Here is a 21,662-nt window from a genome sequence, read left to right as displayed (position 1 = left end):
TAAACTAATTACATGTTTTATATGCTATGTTTAAACTTTCTAAGACTCATTCCAATATGGTTATGCACGTTTTAGGCTTGTTGGGTCGTTATGGACATATTTAGGCTAAAATGAGACATTTTATCTCCCATTTTTGAACTAATGAACCTAATGATTCATTTCAAACTAATTACATGTTTTAAATGCTTTGTATAAACTTTCTAAGACTCATTCCAATATGGTTATGCACGTTTTAGGCTTGTTGGGTCGTTATGAACATATTTAGGCTAAAATAAGAAATTTTCGCTCCCATTTTCGAACTCATGAACCTATGGACTCATTTTAAACTAATAACATGTTTTATATGCTTTGTTTGAACTTTCTAAGGCTCATTCCAATATGGTTATGCACGTTTTAGGGTTGTTGGGTCGTTATGGACATATTTAGGCTAAAATGACACATTTTATCTCCCATTTTTGAACTAATGAACCTAATGATTCATTTTAAACTAATTACATGTTTTATATGCTTTGTATAAACTTTATAAGACTCATTCCAATATGGTTATGCACGTTTTAGGCTTGTTGGGTCGTTATGGACATATTTAAGCTAAAATGAGAAATTTTCGCTCCCATTTTCGAACTCATGAACCTATGGACTCATTTTAAACTAATTACATGTTTTATATGCTATGTTTAAACTTTCTAAGACCCATTCCAATATGGTTATGCCACGTTTTAGGCTTGTTGGGTCGTTATGGACATATTTAGGCTAAAATGAGACACTTTCGCTCCCATTTTCGAACTCATGAACCTATGGACTCATTTTAAACTAATTACATTTTTTATATGCTATGTTTAAACTTTCTAAGGCTCATTCCAATATGGTTATGCACGTTTTAGGCTTATTGGGTCATTATGGACATATTTTGGCTAAAATGAGACATTTTTATCTCCCATTTTTGAACTAATGAACCTAATGGTTCATTTTAAACTAATTACATGGTTTATATGCTTTGTATAAACTTTCTAAGACTCATTCCAATATGGTTATGCACGTTTTAGGCTTGTTGGGTCGTTATGGACATATTTAGGCTAAAATGAGACATTTTCGCTCTCATTTTCGAACTCATGAACCTATGGACTCATTTTAAACTAAATACATGTTTTATATGCTATGTTTAAACTTTCTAAGACTCATTCCAATATGGTTATGCATGTTTTAGGCTTGTTGGGTCTTTATGAACATATTTAGGCTAAAATGAGACATTTACGCTCCCATTTTTGAACTAATGAACCTAATGATTCATTTTACACTAATTACATGTTTTATATGCTTTGTTTAAACTTTCTAAAGGCTCATTCCAATATGGTTATGCCACGTTTTAGGCTTGTTGGGTCGTTATGGACATATTTAGGCTAAAATGAGACATTTATGCTCCCATTTCTGAACTAATGAACCTAATGATTCATTTTAAACTAATTACATGTTTTATATGCTATGTTTAAACTTTCTAAAGGCTCATTCCAATATGGTTATGCCACGTTTTAGGCTTGTTGGGTCGTTATTGACATATTTAGGCTAAAATGAGACATTTTCGCTCCCATTTTCGAACTCATGAACCTATGGACTCATTTTAAACCAATTACATGTTTTATATGCTATGTTTAAACTTTCTAAGGCTCATTCCAATATGGTTATGCACGTTTTAGCCTTGTTGGGTCGTTATGGACATATTTAGGCTAAAATGAGACATTTTCGCTCCCATTTTTGAACTAATAAACCTAATGATTCATTTTAAACTAATTACATGTTTTATATGCTTTGTTTAAACTTTCTAAGACTCATTCCAATACGGTTATGCACGTTTTAGGCTTGTTGGGTCGTTATGGTCATATTTAGGCTAAAGTGAGACATTTTCGCTCCCATTTTCGCCTTCATGAACCTATGGACTCATTTTAAACTAATTACACATTTTATATGTTATGTTTAAACTTTCTAAGACTCATTCCAATCTAGTTATGCACGTTTTAGCCTTGTTGGGTCGTTATGGACATATTACGGCTAAAATGAGACATTTTCGCTCCCATTTTTGAACTAATGAACCTAATGATGCATTTTAAACTAATTACATGTTTTATATTCTTTGTATAAACTTTCTAAGACACATTCCAATATGGTTATGCACGTTTTAGGCTTGCTGAGTCGTTATGGACATATTTAGGCTAAAATGAGACATTTTCGCTCCCATTTTCGAACTCATGAACCTATGGACTCATTTTAAACTAATTACATATTTTATAGGCTATGTTTAAACTTTCTAGGACTCATTCCAATATGGTTATGAACGTTTTAGGCTTGTTGGGTCGTTATGGACATATTTAGGCTAAAATTCAGGCTACGATAAAATTATGCGTTCACATAAACCCAATAATTGATTTAAATTATACTAGTATTATTATCATTGATCTCCTTGTAAAGAAATTTATAAATCAGATAAAAATAACAAGAAAACTTAACATTAAACTTGCATGTTAACTAGTCCTGTATTCTGAGAAACAATTGAGGCCTGCATAGTATTATTCGTCTCTTTTGCTTTTCGAATTAAAACTTTAGATTATATGATGATTAAATTCCTTATAAAGAAATTACAAAAAAAAAAAGCTACATGAACAAACAAGTATACCTGTTATCCTTCTATTAGAGTATTAGCACGAAATTTGGAAATCAAACTTTAATACTTTGTATTCCATTAGTGGCAATTTTAGATTTTAGTAGTGTGTAATAAATATTGATTCCGAGTTCGTTGCTGCCTAGGTTAATTCAAGGGGCAGGGAGCCGTCAGGGATATTCCATTGTGTAAAAAAAATAATAAAAAAAAAGAAAAGAAAAAGTACCTACAACAGGGATCTCAACAGCAAACTCGGTGTAACATAAAACAGAGAGCAGTAAGTACAAAGATACCAGCACCAATGACAACACCAATATGAAGGAAATAATGCCCTTGGTCCAAGTATGCATTAAATAATAAGTCAATAAATGCGGTTAAGTATTAATTAACAAGTTAATAATTCAGTGAGATCAAGTGAGCTGAATGCCTAGCTAGAGGCCGCTTCAGTTCAAGTGGAATTAATGATATTAATCCACAGCTTACTCTTGACTGAACCCGTAGGGTCACACAAATAGTACGTAAACGGATCAAGTATTTAATGGCATTAAATACTCCATCTATGGATATTCGGAATCGACGGATCTCGGTTTCAGTGGGAGCTAAGATCGTCAAAGGCAAGCAAATGAATACTTCGGAAACGATGATATTGTCGGAAACGGAAATATGGATCGTATCGGAAATATGAATATTATCCAAGTCGTAGATGTTGCCGGAAACGGAAACATGGTACGTATCGGAAAATATTAATGGAAATGGAAATATTGCCGGGACCGGAAATATTGCCGGAAACGGAAATATTGTCAGAATCGGAAATATTATCGGAATCGGAAAATAATTCCGGAAACGGAAATATTAAATATTTGTTCCAAACGGAAATTAATTCCGGAATCGGAAATTTTAAATATTGTTCGTATCGGAAATGAATTCCGGAACCAGGAATTTAATCGGAAGCGCATCGTACGAATTAGCATCGGACGAGGCTTGCTAGACGAAGGCCCAGCACGAAGCCAGGCCCGCGCCCAGCAAGCCAAGCGCCCAACACGAAGGCCACAGCCACGCCAGGCCCAGCGCAAGGCCAGGCGCGCGCGCTTGAGTGTGTGCTCGTGGGCTGCGAGGCAGCGCCCACTCGCGTGGGCCGCAAGGCCTGCGCGGGTGCGTGCGTCCCTCATGGTCGTGCGACACTCGTGTTCGTAACGAATCCTAATCCTATCGGAATTCATGCAATGATTAAATTCTAATCCTAATAGATTAAATTTATTATTTAGAGTTCAAATAGAATTCTAATTAATAAATCCATATCCTAGTAGGATTATAATTCCTTTCCATAAACTCTATAAATATAGGCCTAGGGTCACATATTTAACAGACGATTTTGAAGTATTCAAAGGTAAGATTTTTAAGCAAAAATCAGCCAAACACTTGCAACCCAAATAGCCGAAAAGCCTAAGTAACCTTAAGGGCGATTCTAGTTGGTCAAGCTTAAGGCGGATCCGGACGTGCTGTGGACTATCTACGGAGGGACGACACTTGGAGTCCTAAAGACTTGTTCTTGTTCGGTTCGGACGCAGCTAAGCAGGGCACGCTACAAAGTGTATGCATCTGAATTATGCTAAATGATTATGTGTAAATAATATGTTTCCTGGCTTTATGGTTTTTCCGCGTGATTTATGTTTATTCATATGTATCATAACCTAACAGTGGGATCACGAGCCTCTTATTATTTTCATAATCTAAATTGCATGAACATGGTTAAATTTTACAAATTTGCAAAGAATTAAAGGGGTGATTAATTTTCGTAATTAATTGCAAATTGCGTTTATTTAGTTATATGTACGCAGTTTTTCGGCAGTTTCTTCGTTACTCATCCAAATCGAGTGATTTTGCCTAAACTTGTTAATTATACAACCTAATTTGTAATTATGATTAATTTGTTGAAATTCGAATAATTTAGAATTGATTTGATTTTCATGATTAATTAATAATTTAATTAGGTACCAATGATTAAAATCCACCATAAAAATTGTTAATTTATGTTAAATTTTTAATTTTTATGACCTAGATTTGAATCCATGTTAATCGGAAATTAATTGATTAATAAATTTTCGATTTTTCGCCCTAAAATTATGAAATTAATATGATTTTTTAATTTGTCATTAATTTTGGAAATAAAAGTTTTAATTTTTATGCAATTCGCTCATAAAACTTGCACGCACAAAGCAATGGACGCTACGTGTTACCCTTAAGGGGTGTTGTATAGTTTGGGCATGCGACGACGAGCAAGGGAGCTCGTCGCCCATGCGGTACGATGCAACGAGCAAGAGCCATGGCACACGAGCACAAGGCAGCACGCTGCCCTGTGTCGAGTGCTGTGCGCATATGGGCGAGTGGGCAAGGGCGAAGGGCCAAGGCGCAAGCCATCGGGTAGACGCGTGAGGGCAGCAAGCGTGCTGCGCCACAGCGCGCGCTGCCACGCCCAGCAAGCAAGCAGACGCGAGGCAAGCAGGCGCGATGAGCGAGCGGGCGCGCACAACGTGGCCTGCACTACTGCGTTGCGTGTGGCCTGCTTGCGTATTTCTACACGAACAGTCGAGGGGCGCTAAGCCTCGTGCACTCGACGAGGCTTGGGCGCAAGCCAAAGTGCTCGTCGTGTTACGATTGTCGCGTTTTAAATTTTAATTTGAGGCTTTCAGTTCAAGTAATTTTGATTAATTTTAAAATCAATAATTTAAATTGTTTTCTTGGATTTTAATTTTGAATATTATAATTATTATAAATTTTAATTTATTCTAATTAATTTACTAAAATTAAAAACCTTGAATTAATTTAAATTCGACTGAAAATAAATTAAATAAGTGGATTCAATTATAAATTTATATGAGCTTTAAATTTTAATTAAATTTGTATGTTTCCGGTTAGACTAGAAATACATTTTTATGTTTAAAATTAGTAAAGCATATGAATTTATTGGTTTAAGTGGGAGCAATTTTAGTCATAAACTCTTGATTAGGTCTACAAATCCTTTAAGGTTAAACAACTTGATTAGAATTAATAAGGACTGAATAATTGGTAGATTATTGGTGCCCTTGATTAATTGCCGCAAATATTTATGTGATGCATAACGTGTTTTACTAACCAGCTATGTGGGCCATTCATGATAATGAATGGGTGAATGATATATATTGTATATGTACTGTTTTGCAGGTTATGAAGTGACTAGTATGGCCCAAATAGGATAGAAAATATGGTATGCGTACCATTAATTTGAATGTAATTGGTCTAAAGCACCAAATTTGTTTTTCAATTAAAATATGGTCTGCGTACCATCAAATAGTTGTAATTAGTTTAATTATAGCTTATCCTATTTGAAGAAAATGGCGCCTCCGACGGAGATTTTCAAGACGGACTTTGAAGTTGAAGCTTCAAGATGAAGTCGGGCCATACTAGATCACATTTATCTTATGCATGCTTTAAGTTATTTATTGCTTTTAAATATGTCTTAAATATGCATGAGATCGAATCTTGATTATGTTGCATGATTAAGGATTTTAGTTCACTTAAAATCTAACCAACATAGTAAGAGCCTTAAGTTCCAAACTTAAAAATTGAGTTAAAAGGTGCCATGCCAAAATAACACTTACTTGGATATCCTTTTTTCATCGATCTTAGTAATAGTTTTCCGCCATAGCGAGGTGTTACTTATCGATACTAAAAGGGGTAAGGTACACAAATAATTGTGAGTACATGTTAGTTTTGGTGAAACTCAACGATATAAGTAAGGAGTCCTTTTATGTCGTGGAAAAATCGATAAGTTTACCTAATAAGTTCTTAGATGTACCTATCAACCAAGAGTAGTTTCTAGACTATTAGCAAAAGGCTTTTGCTTACCTAAAATATTTTAGAATTGAGTCAAAATACATAATGTGCTTAATTCTTCAATTATTTTAGGGTCTTGGAATCATTTTATTCACACCTGCCGGAACAATAAATTCGAATAAAATGCTAATAACTTGTTTGAATTGCATGATTGCTTTAATTTCAAGTTATTATTCATGATAAATGTTTAGACTTTGCATGCTTCAATGTATGTTTTAATTATTGTTTATAATTAAATATCTTGCACTGCGGTAAATCCTTTTAGAAAGGTAACAGTAAATTTCCTCGATTGGTAGTGAATCCAAGAACGATTCACGGAAATGAGAGAAAATGAGCAACTTAAAATGTACGTTTCTTATAGCGACTTTTATGGTTGTTTTCGAGTATCAAAGTCGAATGGCAAACCGATTGGTGCTTGTGAATTCAAAATACACTGTAGTTTTGAGATCATAAAGCATTGAGTTTAAAACCTCAGCTTTACCAATGGTTAACAACCTAAAATCTTTTTCCATTTAATTCTCGAATGAGTCTAGACCCTAGACATTCGAATAGATCAATGCTTAGAGAACTTTAGAAGCTTCTGGTAAGATCATCTAGTTGAAACAAAAATATTCAACATAAATGGTAAGAACTTTGTTGGAGTGACATTGGACATGTCTAAACAAAGTATAAAAGTCAACATTAGAGAATTAAATTCTTAAGGCTATTAGAAAGGGTACAAGAAATAGGAAAACAAAGGAACAAATGAAAGGAATTTACAATTCCGTTTCTACCTAAAAGTTAATGTCTAAAGAGAAGTGACCTAGCGATCAAACTTCCTTGGTATCATATACCGCTTGAGGTTCTTACTTCGGTAATAACTCAAACAATGGAAGCTAGGCTACACTAATGACCTACAAGTGGGAAATGAAGCATGGAAATGCTACATTAGTTGTAGGGTCATCTAGTTTGTTTTAAGTCCTTTCAAGGCTGGAACTTAATGGCTATTTTGTTCCATAATCAGCATACCAAAATTTCTGCTTCAAACACAGAAAGACTCACATTCAAGAAAAACAAAAACAATGTTTGTTTGTTTATTAGAATGAAATGGTCATTTACGGGTTGAGTCAATATGCTTGATTAAAACAAACAACTCTTTAACAATAAGAACTTTACTAGGTTCAAATCAATCTCCTGATTTGAGTTCCACTAATCTTTGGCATTGTTGCTTAGACCATATCAACAAGTTAACATTCAAAAGCTCTATTTTGATGGACTTTTGAAAGTTGATTGATTTCTAGATCAATTTAAGACAACTAGTCTTACTTGTTGAAAGTAACAAAAGATATGAACTATTGTTAGAACACCTAGACAATAGAGTTCAAAGCTAAAGAAAGGTTTTATGACTTTATTATTTCACACAGATTTGAGTGAATATAGGTTTATTTACTCAATGTGATATAAGTTTGAATCTGTTTGGCTAGTTCAAAGATTCAGAAGTATAATCCCACTTGGTAAGAAATCATAAAGATCTAGGATAGATCATGTTAATGATTGCTTGAGACAAAAAATGATCATCAATGATTGTATGTTGTAATTTCACAATCTAGCTCCATGAGATATGGCATATCTAAGTGGAATGATCGAAGTCAATTAGTACTTGATTCGATCAATGATGAATCATAAAGACTTTTCCTATAATTTCTAAAACAAAATGCTCAACTACCACCAAACTAAACCAAAATTCGTCAAAACCATTGAAAAGTAATTTCAGAATATCTTTTCATCATATATATAAAGAGTTCCTAAACTCAGTGGGAGCTTAGTGTTTGTTATTCAACAAACTAAGGCCCAAGTATAGATATATTCTTCATTCTGATTTATTCAAATGAGACACAAGGGTATTGTTTCTACCATGAATTTTTGAGAACATAATGTTTGTTTGCTCAAAATGATGTCCTTTTGGAGATTCGTTTCCAAAATGACAAGTGGGAGAAAATAGATCTCGAAAGTCTTCGAGGCGAACAATAAACATAAACGGACATTCCGGAGGCTTTTCGAAGTTCTTTAGAAAATCCGAACACGTATTCTTTAAGGACTTTAGAAGTGGCTTTTAAAGAATAGACATCTCTTAGAAGACTTTGCAAGTGCTTCAAGGAGAACAGAATATTCAAAGGACTTTCAAGTGGCAGTTGATATTCTATTGTTTGATTGATGTTCTATACCCAAGTAGGCATAGAGTTCAAGTCACTGAAACTATGAGATTCTTCTATTAGATAGTGAAGAATCATGGAGTTTAGGTCACTGAAGCTATGCGATTCTTCTATTAGATAGTAAAGAAACCTACAACTTGCAGTCAAACTATTATCATGTAGATTAATGAGTTTGTGACTTGTAAGAAAGCTATGACGAAACCCAGATTCCCTAAAAGGTTAGAGGCCATATATAGACTCAAATGTTTTAAATGGTTAGAGGCCATAAAACATACTCAATGTTTTGATGACAAAATTGAAATTTTGTTGATTTGCAAGAATAGTTTCACACCTATTGGTTGCAAGTTTGTTTTAAGGATAAAAACCATCAAACATGGAATTGTGTTCACACACAAAGCTAGATTAGTTTCTAAAAGGTTACAAGCAAATTCATGGCATGGATTGTGTTGAAACCTCATGCATAATTGTAATGCTCAAGTCTATAATTCAAGCAACGATTGCATATTGGTACATATGGCAATTGGATGACAAAACGTATTCCTCAATCAAATGTTGGAATAAACTATGTACATGGTATGTCATAGGATTTGTGGATCCAAATAAATACTTGAAAAGGAAAGCTAGCTTATGAAATCTAAGTACAGATTTAAGCAAGCAAATTGGAATTAGAAATGTATTTTAGTGAAGCTAATAAGTATTTTAGTTTCATAAAATGTACATGACTCTTATAAATATATAAGAAGTTTAGTGGGAGTACATAAAAACTTAGTTGGTCCTATGTGTATCACACACATATCTCTCTATTGTGAAATAACATTCAAATGCTAATAACTTAGGTTTGAAATTATTCATCAATGATGGACCAAGGCGAAACTTAGTGCATACTGGGTATTAAGATCTATTTACAAAGATCTTATGATATTGTTTTAGATTAAGTAATGGCGTTTACTAAATCAAAACACGAAAGACTCCATTGGAGATATTCGACCCATATGAATAAATCTAAGTAATGAATGTTTGAACTATATATAAGCATTTACTAAGTTAAACATCAAAGGATCTAAGTGAGATTCTTAACCTATATTATAAAGAATTTAGCTGGATTTAGTATCTAGTGAAACTAGATGAGCTAAAGCTACATGAATAGAATTCAATTGGGAATTATTCTGCAAAAGAATTTATCATGTATGATATAATATGAGGATCGCCAAAAACGTATCGTATGACTTTAGGCATGACGAACATATACCAATCTCTATTGATCTAAGTGAAGATCAACAAGATTGAGATCAAGAATACTTATGGTACTTGAAAAGGCACATAGGAATAGTTCTTGATTCAAGGAAATAAAGATATGCTAAATATTGATGCTACACGCATAAACACTGGCAAAGGATCAAGAAAGATCCCTTTGAAGTTAACCATTGGCAAGGACGAGCTATAGAGCATCGTGTTTTGAAATGGCAACATGGATTGGAGACCATGAGTTGTTGCGTGAGAAATTAAAATATTAATTTCTATGTTCTGAGATACAGATGGAAAGTCTTCCACATATCTATGAACTGCTTGGATAAGTAAATCCAAACAAAGCATCACTAGCAACCTATACAGTTGAAGTAAAAGTACTTATTGCCTAAGAAAGCAATAAAACAGGGTTGTTTATGTTAAAGAGTTCTTCACTGAACTTGGGAAGATCACATGTCTGTTGACTTAATGGTTCTTCATTGCAAAATGCGTAGAACCACTAATGTAGCAAGGAAGACTAGATCACAAAATAAACATACTCAAAAGATCTTATCATCATATCTCGAAGAACATTCGATGAAAAGGATATTAAGATTGGCAAAGCATGATAACTAAACCTATGCAACAAGTGAGAAACAACACTCACATTGTGGCACTGGAAATCAAGCATAGCTTTGAATTCCACTAATTGTTTTAAAGATGGGTTCGAGGCCCATGGTTGTAAAACATTTGGGTTGAACATTTATCATATATGAAATGTATTTTCATATTCCATTTAATCTTGGTTTAGTATTAAATGATGAGTCCCTTCAATTTGACGAAATATTCAAGATAGACTGTCAGGACCAGTCATGTGACTAAGAAATGTCTATCAAGTGAACTTGAATGTCAAAAGTTGAAAATGGTCCCTGGTCGGAGTTTTCTATAAAGATGGACGCATAGAAAATGTTAGACGACTAGAATGCAAGATGACTAGTAGTTCTGTTTTTTGAACTATGTGGACATGGCAATGTCGTAATCATTTGCATAGATACTTACTTTGGGAAGACTAGTATCTGACAGACCTATGAAACTTTACTGTAAGAGATGAAAATCTGTCATAAGTAAATTTCATTAAAATTATTAGACACTAAATCCTCAATACCTGAGTGATTTGAGATTACTTGTTTGAGAACTGCTTACTTTGACGTTGACCAACCGTCGCACCGTTAAAGGAGGCTATAAAGGCAACGCTCAGGTAATCACCTATCAAACGAAGTCTAATCTCAAGATCGCAAGATTGGGATTGTCCTCCCATAACTCGGGATGAGATGCTTAAAAGTTGTACAAGGCCACTCGGAGAGCTAGAAACTGTAAAATGCATGGCCGTGCTCGGATGAATCATAGGCTATGATTATCTGTGTATTTGATCAGTTGAACTCTGAAACTGAGAAACACCTCTGGACATCATAAGGATGAAAACTCTTACCTTATGTTCAAGAGCAAGCATCGAGTGACAAAGGAATTAGGAAATGCACACTTGTCCCTAAGGACAAGTGGGAGACTGAAGGAAATAATGCCCTTGGTCCAAGTATGCATTAAATGATAAGTCTAATAAATGCGGTTCAGTATTAATTAACAAGTTAATAATTCAGTGAGATCAAGTGAGCTGAATACTAGCTAGAGGCCGCTTCAGTTCAAGTGGAATTAATGATATTAATCCACAACTTACTCTTGACTGAACCCGTAGGGTCACACAAATAGTACGTAAACGGATCAAGTATTTAATGGCATTAAATATTCCATCTATGGATATTCGGAATCGACGGATCTCGATTTCAGTGGGGGCTATGATCGTCAAAGGCAAGCAAATGAATACTCCGGAAACGATGATATTGCCGGAAACGGAAATATGGATCGTATCGGAAATATGAATATTATCCAAGTCGTAGATGTTGCCGGAAACGGAAACATGGTACATATCGGAAAATATTAATTGAAATGGAAATATTGCCGGAATCGAAAATATTGCCGGAAACGGAAATATTGTCAGAATCGGAAATATTATTGGAATCGGAAAATAATTCCGGAAACGGAAATATTAAATATTTGTTCGAAACGGAAATTAATTCCGGAATTGGAAATATTAAATATTGTTCGTATCGGAAATGAATTCCGGAACCGGGAATTTAATCGAAAGCGCATCGTACGAATTAGCATCGGACGAGGCTTGCCAGACGAAGGCCCAACACGAAGCCAGGCCCGCGCCTAGCAAGCCAAGCGCCCAACACGAAGGCCACAGCCACGCCAGGCCCAGCGTAAGGCCAGGCCCAGCGCAAGGCCAGGCCCAGCAAGGCCGTAGGCGCGCGCGCTGGAGCGTGTGCTCGTGGGCTGCGAGGCAGCGCCCACTCGTGTCGGCCGCAAGGCCTGCGTGGGTGCGTGCGTCCCTCGTGGTCGTGCGACACTCGTGTTCGTAACGAATCCTAATCCTATCGGAATTCGTGCAATGATTAAATTCTAATCCTAATAGATTAAATTTATTATTTAGAGTTCAAATAGGATTCTAATTAATAAATCCATATCCCAGTAGGATTATAATTCCTTTCCATAAACTCTATAAATATAGGCCTGGGGTCACATATTTAACAGACGATTTTGAAGTATTCAAAGGTAAGATTTTTAAGCAAAAATCAGCCAAACACTTGCAACCCAAATAGCCGAAAATCCTAAGTAACCTTAAGGGCGATTCTAGTTGGTCAAGCTTAAGGCGGATCCAGACGTGCTGTGGACTATCTACGGAGGGACGATAATTGGAGTCCTAAAGACTTGTTCTTGTTCGGTTCGGGCGCAACTAGGGAGGGCACGCTACAAAGTGTATGCATCTGAATTATGCTAAATGATTATGTGTAAATAATATGTTTCCTGGCTTTATGGTTTTTCCGCGTGATTTATGTTTATTCATATGTATCATAACCTAACACAATACCGAACCAAGTAAGATCCCACCAAGTTAATGATTTCTTCATATCATGGTTGCTTTCAGCCTTCACTTGGTTGAGTTCTGTATCATCCAGAGACCGTGTCGTAAGCCTATTCAAAACAAACTAAACAGACTAAGAAACAGACTGCACACTATTATACAACAGCAAAACAGACTGCAGCAAAACAGCATCGTAATAATGATATCCGACAGACCGACACTACAATAAAATAACTCAGATATTAGACTTAAACTAACAAAGTAACAATTGGGCAAACAAAAATGAAAACAGAACAAACTACCTCCATATGTTCTTTCTCCTTTCATACGCATGAAACAAATTCTTAAATTTTGTATTGATTAAAAAATAACAAATCAATCAATAAGTTCAACAATCAAACAATTTCAACTATCAATCAAGACCTAAATATGCGAAAATCAAACGAGAGAGGAAAAGAAATAACAAATTAATCAATAACTTCAACAATCCAACAATTTCAATCATCAAGTAATAAGGAAATTTGAAGTATGCCTACATGAGATTGATTTTACATAATCCATCCAAATCTATCTTTTTATACTACATGAACATCATCATTACTAGTTCCTATTTATTTAAGCATAATAGTAAGCTAGATGACGTTGGTTGTATGATTGGCTTGACTGCCATATGACAATTCCTGGCTCAATATTTAAACTAGATGGTTTTCTTACTATTTACTTCGTATATGACCATATTTTACAGAAAACAAGGATTTTGGAATTCTAAAACATGATTTAATATCATACATTCATACCAAGTATAAGAAACCCATCAGCCATCCTAAATGTTACCCATGGAAAGGCTTAACCTTCTCAAATTGTTTGGACAATGCGCCTTAATTTTCCCTTCTCAGGAAACAAAATTGAAAAAGTGGAAGGTACAAGAAAATTTTAAAAAAATCATTAGAGACCGCAATTCAGATTAGAAGTCATGATGAGACACAAGCCATTCATTCTATGAAGTACTAGTTTCAAAAATCTCTTTTCTAGGTAACAAGATACATTTATTGCGGAACTCATCTTGTAACAAGTGCAAATCATATGTAATCCATGTGCTTAGAATGAAATTATACTTCTCCTAATGAAAAACATCCACCAAACCCAATTACCCATCAACTTGATATCTACCATAGTTTCAACTTTCAAATTAAAATCTCTTTGATATACTTCGTAATGGTGTACTTACAATCACCAAATAGCCATAATGATATTTTACTGCCTCAAAAGAAAAAATAAGTACAATCTCATCAGAAGCATTGGGTTATAATAAAAACACTTCAACCACTGATAACCATGGGTAATTTCTGGAATATTGAAAATTGTAAAGGAATCCATGCATTACCATTTATCCATTGCATTATAATATATAAAACCTTATAAATCGATCTAAAACCATTAATAATCACATTCAGTATCTCAATAAAGAATGATAAAAACAAGTGATGGTTCTAGACACAATCTGAAAATTTAAACGCAGACTTCTGTTATGATGCATCCAAACACATAAAGCAGCATCTAAAACTAAAACTAAAACTTAAAAACCATACAAAGTTTGTTTCAACCACCAAATTTATCCCAAGTTAAGGGAGTAGCATGTAAGATGCAGTCAATTTTATTGCAGTCTAATGGCAGCCAGATCAAATAATATTTATGACCTAAATAGGCAATAAAACAATAACATGACCGCTAAAACGCAGACCTGCAAACTAAAACGCAAACTCCATTCACACCAAGAATATTAGTAAGGACAACCTCTTTACTAGTCCTGCCCAGTAAATTTTACTTTCAGAGAACAACACAACGAACTAAAGTTGGAAAATGCCATAGAACAATCATCAGGCAAGAGATAGACTTGTATCTTCTGTTTCTCAATGTTTCAGCTATTCCTCAAACACCAACACCTAGAGACAACAACTATTGTCATATAAAGCAGCATCTAAAACTAAAACTTAAAATGACAGTACTAAAGATCAAACGGAGCTGAACCAGGTAGTCAAAATGACATTTTTTCTACTAGTGTGGAATCAATGCATTACTTCAGTATCCTGCACTATTGTATCACAAGCGAAACATTGCCATTGAAATTAAGGCCTTGTGCAAAAAGGCAGTTGATATCCGTACACTGAAAGAAGCCTACGTATTACCGAATGACAGTAGTAGTAGTACTAGTACTACTGTCAATCAGCCGCAACATTCTTCTTACTTCCAATCCATTCATCAATCGACAATACTTTCTGTATGTATAACAGATCAGGAATCTCAACCTGTTGGTGCTGAAACTGCCAAGAATGATTTGATTCAGTTGCTAGATTTGCACGAGTTTGAGGATACCAGAATACTTACCAATACGATAGCAATGATTGGTATGAGTGGACTTGGGAAGACAACATATTGTTTGAAAGATAAAGGGGTAGTCTATGTATCAGCAGGGCTATTTAAGAATAGAAGCTTGGAAACTCTGCATTTAGATGGGAACTATTTTAGTGGGGTAGGAGTAGAGCATTAACCCACTGAGCAGATTTTCTGCACTTGAATGCCAAGAAAACACAACACTGAAATCTCTCACACTTGAAGGAGAAACAATGAGGGTTGGAAGGGCAAGGTTGGAAGCGATCCTACAGATGATCATGAGCAATCAGACTCAAAAAAAATATTAGACGTACACCAAAAAAATTAAATATTAGTTTATGATCTTCATCACCCCAAACATCATGCATAGTCATCTTGCTCTTTACTTACTCTATCCAAACCCAGATCAAAATCTTAACTCTCTCAGAGTTCCCTGGAAATTTCTCAATAGGGTTATACCCTTTCCCATCATCATCAGTAGTCATGAACTCATCATCACTATCTAAAATACAATAACGATACGCTCGTGGCGCAAAACACAAAAATACGACAGGATGCAAAACCCTTTGACCAAATTGGCTACCGAATTTAAGAAACGCAGATACAAATTTGTACATTCAAGCAAGTATAACACCAAATACAATGTTCCCATTAAAATTATCTTGAACTCATAAATGTAAAGGTTTCATTGAAAATTAAGATATAAATCTACCCATATTCTTATCAAATGAATATATAATTAGAGACTTTCAAGTGTTAAATATCACTTTGCAATTCAATATCCTACAATTTTTCAGTTCCTGATTAATGAATTTTATTTTTTATTGGGTCATACAAGTTGCGAAATTAATTCAACATAATTAAAATTTGGGAAATAATTAAAATTGGAAGATTTTTTTTATTAGGCCATAGAAATCGTTGAAGAAATTAAAACACCAAAATTGAAAAAGAACAGAATACCTTTTCCGATGTTACAAGGCGGTGTTACAGGCGGTGGAGCAGAGGAGAAGAGGAAGGTACGTAGTTACCCGCGGTGAAGAAGCGGAGCAGCGAGCTGCGAGCAGGAAACCTTTCCGACGGAGCAGGAAACCTTTCCGGCGAAGGAACGGATCAAAGATGAAGAAGCATCGGCGATAAGATTTGTGTAGAAGGAGGCATGGCTATAGAGATTCCGGCGAAGATTTGTGTAGAAGGGATCTGATGAAGAAGTCTCTGATATTTTTATTTTTTGAAATTATAGATCTGTGCGTGGTGGGTTGAGAAGATAAGATTGGGAATTGAATATTGCGAAATTTTTGTCTTGAATTGCAGCAAACTCGACAGATGAAGGTTGTGAATATTCTGAGTTGCAGCATTCAATACGGGCAGAAGCTGCGATTACTTCGTTTAATTGCAACTTGTACAGTATGCCCGTGCTGCAAAATCCTATTTTTTTTTAAAAATTGTTTTTTCGCAACTGGCGGTCAATGAATTCGCTGCGACTAGTTCATTTAATAATTGACCCGCGTTGACCAAACCTCAGTTGCAACGCGTATGACTTGCGTGAGTTGTAATTGATGAGTTGCAAATGACATTTTTTCTACTAGTGTACGACAATGCTGAGTTCCTGGTTATCGATGTGCCTACTAACTTTGACCTACTATTCGGAGAGCCTTGGTTCGAGGAAATACTGGATGGCCCTGCCTGCCTCACCCTCAAAGGTTCAAGCTTCCGAGACACTCTCATCATGCAAAAGTTGGCTGTACGCCAGGAAAAGGACGAGTGCATTCAAGAATACTACCACAGATGGGAAATCTCCGCTCATACAATTCAGCCCGAGCTGCCAGAGGGAAAAATGGTGAGAATGTTCCTCCTAGGGCTCAACACTTCATGCAAGGGCAGCTTCGCCGCATTACCTTACAGCACATGGAATCAAGTCTGGGATCAAGTCCTGAAAGTCTTTGCATGCAGCCCCATCTTCGATGATTATGACGATTACGACGCAGATGTCTGGGAATACCCTAAGAACTATCTTTATGATTAAGTGTCTTTGTCCAGGTCCAGAGTCTGTCTTTCAATTTCTGAGTCTAGCAATGAGTCTAAGTGTCTAGAACTAGAGTCTTGCATCAATCAAGAGCCTCTAAAGGCCGAGCTTCAAGTCAAAACAGTCGATGTAATGATTGCTGATTTCAATAACACTTCAATTTCTACTTACTCTTCGAGTCCTAATTCAAAACACAATCCAAATCCAAACAACTTTGCTTCACAAGAAACTGACTTTGAATTTCTAAAAGCTATCGAAAATCATGAAAACAGGACGCCCATAATTGAGGAAACAGAAAAAAATCAACCTTTCTAACAGCAGTGATTCAAAACTAGTTCAGATTGGTTGAACTCTTTCTCAAGCAGAGCGGGACGATCTTATCAAGCTACTTTCAGAGTATGTAGATGTCTTCGCATGGTCCTATCATGATATGCCAGGGGTTGATCCAAGCATCGGTCAGCATACAATTCCCCTCATTCCAGGTTCAAAACCCATCAAGCAGAAACTCCGTCGCATGAAACCGGATGTTTCCCTCAAAATTCAAGAAGAAGTCTCTAAGCACCTAGAGGCCGGGTTTATTCAAGAAGTCCAAGTATCCAGATCTTTCAAGGGAACCTATTTCCAAGGAGAATGTGAAGGCCCATTCAACAAGTACAAAGATTCAAAATTCAAGTTCTATAATCTCTAACCGAGCAAGGTTGTGCCAAGCAAGGCATCTACAATTCCAAAGTACAAAATTCAAGTTACAAACTCCAAAGGTTCAAGTTATAAAAACATCTACAAGATTTAATAGTTCAAACCTCAAAAGGGGATACCGTACAATCTTCAATACAACAATCCCAACGGACCCATGCTCCGGGAAATTCAACATCATCACTCTTTGCCTTATCACCCACATACCAATGGAGCAGTCGAAACAGCCAACAAGAATGTCAAAACCATCATCATGAAAATGACTACCAATTACAAGGACTGGCCCTAGAAGCTGCATTTCGCATTGTGGGGATATTGAACTTCAATTCGCACTTTAACTGGTGCAACTCCATTCTCATTAGTCTATGGAATGGAAGTAGTACAACCTATCGAGCTAGAGATACCTTCTCTAAGGATAGTCCTCGAAAGCAAAATCCCAGAAGCTGCATGGGTACAAGCAAGATATGACGAGCTAGTCATGCTCGATGAGCGCCGGCTTCAAGCCGCTCACCATGTACAAATCTATCAGCGCCGAGTGGCCAGACATTTCAACAAAAGGGTCAGAACCCGAAACATCAAAGAAGGCGAGCTTGTCCTGAAAGCCCTTCGCAAAAGCACCATGGACCCAAGGGGAAAATTCAAACCCAACTGGGCAGGCCCATACATTGTCAAGAAGATCATCTCCGGGGGAGTAGTCGAACTAACAGACGTCGATGGAACAGAATTCAGATCTCTGACCAACCTCGATCAACTCAAGAAGTTCTATGTCTAAGTTCCATGTTCAAATTCAAGAATCCAATTCAAAGTCCTGTAAGGTAGTCAGAACTACGTCCGGCCTGATTCCCTAACGGGACACGTAGGCAACCTCATTTCGAGGCCCGGCCACTTTAATACAAAAAAAATTCAAAATTTCCTCAATTAAGGGAATCCTAAAAATCAAATCAAATTTCAAAACTCAAATGTTGTTTTCTTTATTCCAAATGTGCCAATTCAAAGCAAAGCATGTTCAAGCGGAATTTAACATAATAACTTTTTATTTGGGCCCTAAGGCCTTCAAATCTAATTCAAATACAAAGTCGGGATCAAGTGAAGCAAAGTTCAAAAGCCTTTTCACTTCCTAAACCCATCTTCTAAACACATCTTCCAAACACATTCCAAACACAACTCATTCCGATACAATTTCAAACACATTTAGCCTACAAAGATCTAGGGTCGGGCGACTATGCTCTCGAGTCTTGGCACCTTGAGTACTATCCCCTGACTCCTCCCGCAATCAATCATCAATATTCCCCTTGCCCAAGCGACGGGAGAAGGAACTTGCAAGCCTTCCAAGATGGGAGGACGACGAACCTCTTTTGGATTCCGAATGGTCAAGCACCGGATGGGTCACACTCCCGTCGCCTTCCTCATAGTCAGTTGATGCAGGACGTCTAGCTCTAGAACCTCGGACTCTAGCTGGTCCGGAGAAAGAAATGTCCCTCTGGCTTAGACCTCTCATCCATACAATGTACCCCGCAGACAGAGTAACAGGCTCAGTTGGGAACTGAATACTCAAGAATGGTTTGGCAACCCAATACCGCCTCCAAACTTCAAGACGATTCGCATTCAGCGCAACAGGTTTCGGATTCTCTTCAGTACAGTCCGAGATCTCCTGTTTCAAGCCATACTGTCTCATCACTCGAGCAGGCGAGTAGAAGACCAGCATTGAGAGACTTGGCACCCTCAAAACAGTAGAACCAGGGGCATATCTCATAGCAGCAATTCCCCACCAAGGAACTACCCACCTTATACAAGATTCAATCCCAGAGAGTGCGCATCGCCACTCATCCAATGAAAGCCGGCCATACAACATGGGCCGCACAGTGAATCCCTTTCTGTTATAGCTCTCCATGTTCTCCGGTGGTGCCACCAACATGAGCCTCTCCATAAGCTAAACCTTGGGGAGTATACAAGAAGTGCATTTCAAAATTCAAAATTCAAAATTCAAATACAAGTACAAATTCAACATACAAGAAGGCTCCGGATCCTTACTTGGAGTAATACCTTCCTGACGGCAGAGAAGAGGGGTCCGACTTCAGCATGTCAAGACCCATCAATGATTCGCCAATCACAAGCGGCATTGGGTCCCGACCATTAACAAGCTGCTCTATAATTTCTATTAGGGAGACATCACCATTGCCAAACCCCTGTTTCGAAAAGAGGAAGCGAGCGAATATACAAAAACTCAAGGCTCTCAGGCGGAATACTTTGGGAACATCAAGCCCAGCAAAGTAGGTGACAAAGAGGGACAAATCCACCCCTCTTCCATATACAACAGCACTCAAAAGTGGGGGCTTCAAGCCCAAATACCATTCAAAACTCAAGAAAAAGTGTTCTTCAACGCTGGGCATGCATGGCTCCAGCATAATGGGCCACCCCAATATAGCACTAAATTCCTCAGGGAGGGGACATACCTCATTATTTCCAAAGCAAAAGACATGATGATTTGGATCCCAAGCCTCCAGAGCAGCAAGAATGAAGTGCAAATCCAATTTTACAAACCGGAAAGAGACGAGCACCCCAAGATGCATGCCATCAAGCTCCCTTTTCTCCAATTTGCCTATCGAACCGAGCCACGAGTTCAAGGCACTTTCAAAGGACGCAGCCATATTCTCTTTTCTTTTCGAGAGGAAGCAGTATGCAATGATAACAGGGAAGGATTGATGCAAGAAGTGATCCGACAACCTCCCTATTTATACAAGAGTCGGCTTGCACGACAGCCCACAGGCGCCAGGCGCCAAGCCTACGCCAAGCGCAGGGGCCTGCACCGAAGGACGAGGCCACCGTCCTCTTTTATGACTCCGAGTATACACTCTTTAGTGTTTCAGATAGTAGAGTACAACCTCCATTATTCAAGATTCCAAAGCCGCAAGCCGCGCAATTTCAAGCAGTCAGAATCAACGCTTCGGGCAGATTTCGGATCAATTTCAAGCAGTCCGGATCAACGCTTCGGGTATTCTAGTCCTAGATCGGCGTCCTAAGTCGAGTCTGCATGTGCATAAGCATGAGTTGAATATACTTTGACTTGCGCTTTTCCTAACCAAAAAACCTCAGTCAAAGTGGGGGCTTATAGTGGGTATATACACCCGAAAAATGGGGCAAATTTTTTCTCAAATTTTTTTGCAAAATTCTCATGCATGCATCTAGCCACAAATTTTAAGGCACACACAACGCATACAATTCCAAACATTCAAACATACAAAAGCCAATCTTCAAACCAATTCAAGTTCAAAGCCATACAACCATACAAAAATTCAAGTTTCAAATCCATACAAATACAATACAATCCAGCCTATACAAAATCAACCCAGGCAAGCTGGAACTTGCTACCATGCAGGGTCAGTCCAAGTCGTCACCAACAGTGATATCAACCACATGCGCCTTGTCCCTGTTCCGCCTCCTAAGGCGCTCTAGATCCTGATCCAGCTCCGTCCCAGGGGTACTAGGATCCTGTTCCGAGATACGAAGTGTGCTAGTGGAGGGATGAACTCCCTGCTGAGGAGAGGAATACTGATACGGCGGCGGCATCGCTATATACTAGTACGACCCAAACATCTGAGCCTGGCACATCCTCTCCATCTCCGCATAGTAAGCCTA

At 37.1% G+C, this 21,662-nt stretch overlaps 1 long non-coding RNA gene across 1 annotated transcript; it reads right to left on the bottom strand.

Moving 5' to 3' along the window:
• Positions 1-14,942: 14,942 nt before the first annotated feature.
• On the bottom strand, positions 14,943-16,755 carry LOC130472465 (uncharacterized). The gene is made up of 2 exons (XR_008932817.1): positions 16,271-16,755; positions 14,943-15,576 (listed from the first exon to the last, which is right to left on the bottom strand). It is a non-coding gene; the product is annotated as an uncharacterized lncRNA (long non-coding RNA).
• Positions 16,756-21,662: the final 4,907 nt, after the last annotated feature.

The sequence above is a fragment of the Spinacia oleracea genome, chromosome 4 (assembly GCF_020520425.1).
Source record: "Spinacia oleracea cultivar Varoflay chromosome 4, BTI_SOV_V1, whole genome shotgun sequence".
NCBI classification, from domain to species: domain Eukaryota; kingdom Viridiplantae; phylum Streptophyta; class Magnoliopsida; order Caryophyllales; family Amaranthaceae; genus Spinacia; species Spinacia oleracea.
The sequence above is the reverse complement of the archived record's forward strand: the minus strand, read 5'-3'. Positions and strand labels throughout refer to the sequence as shown.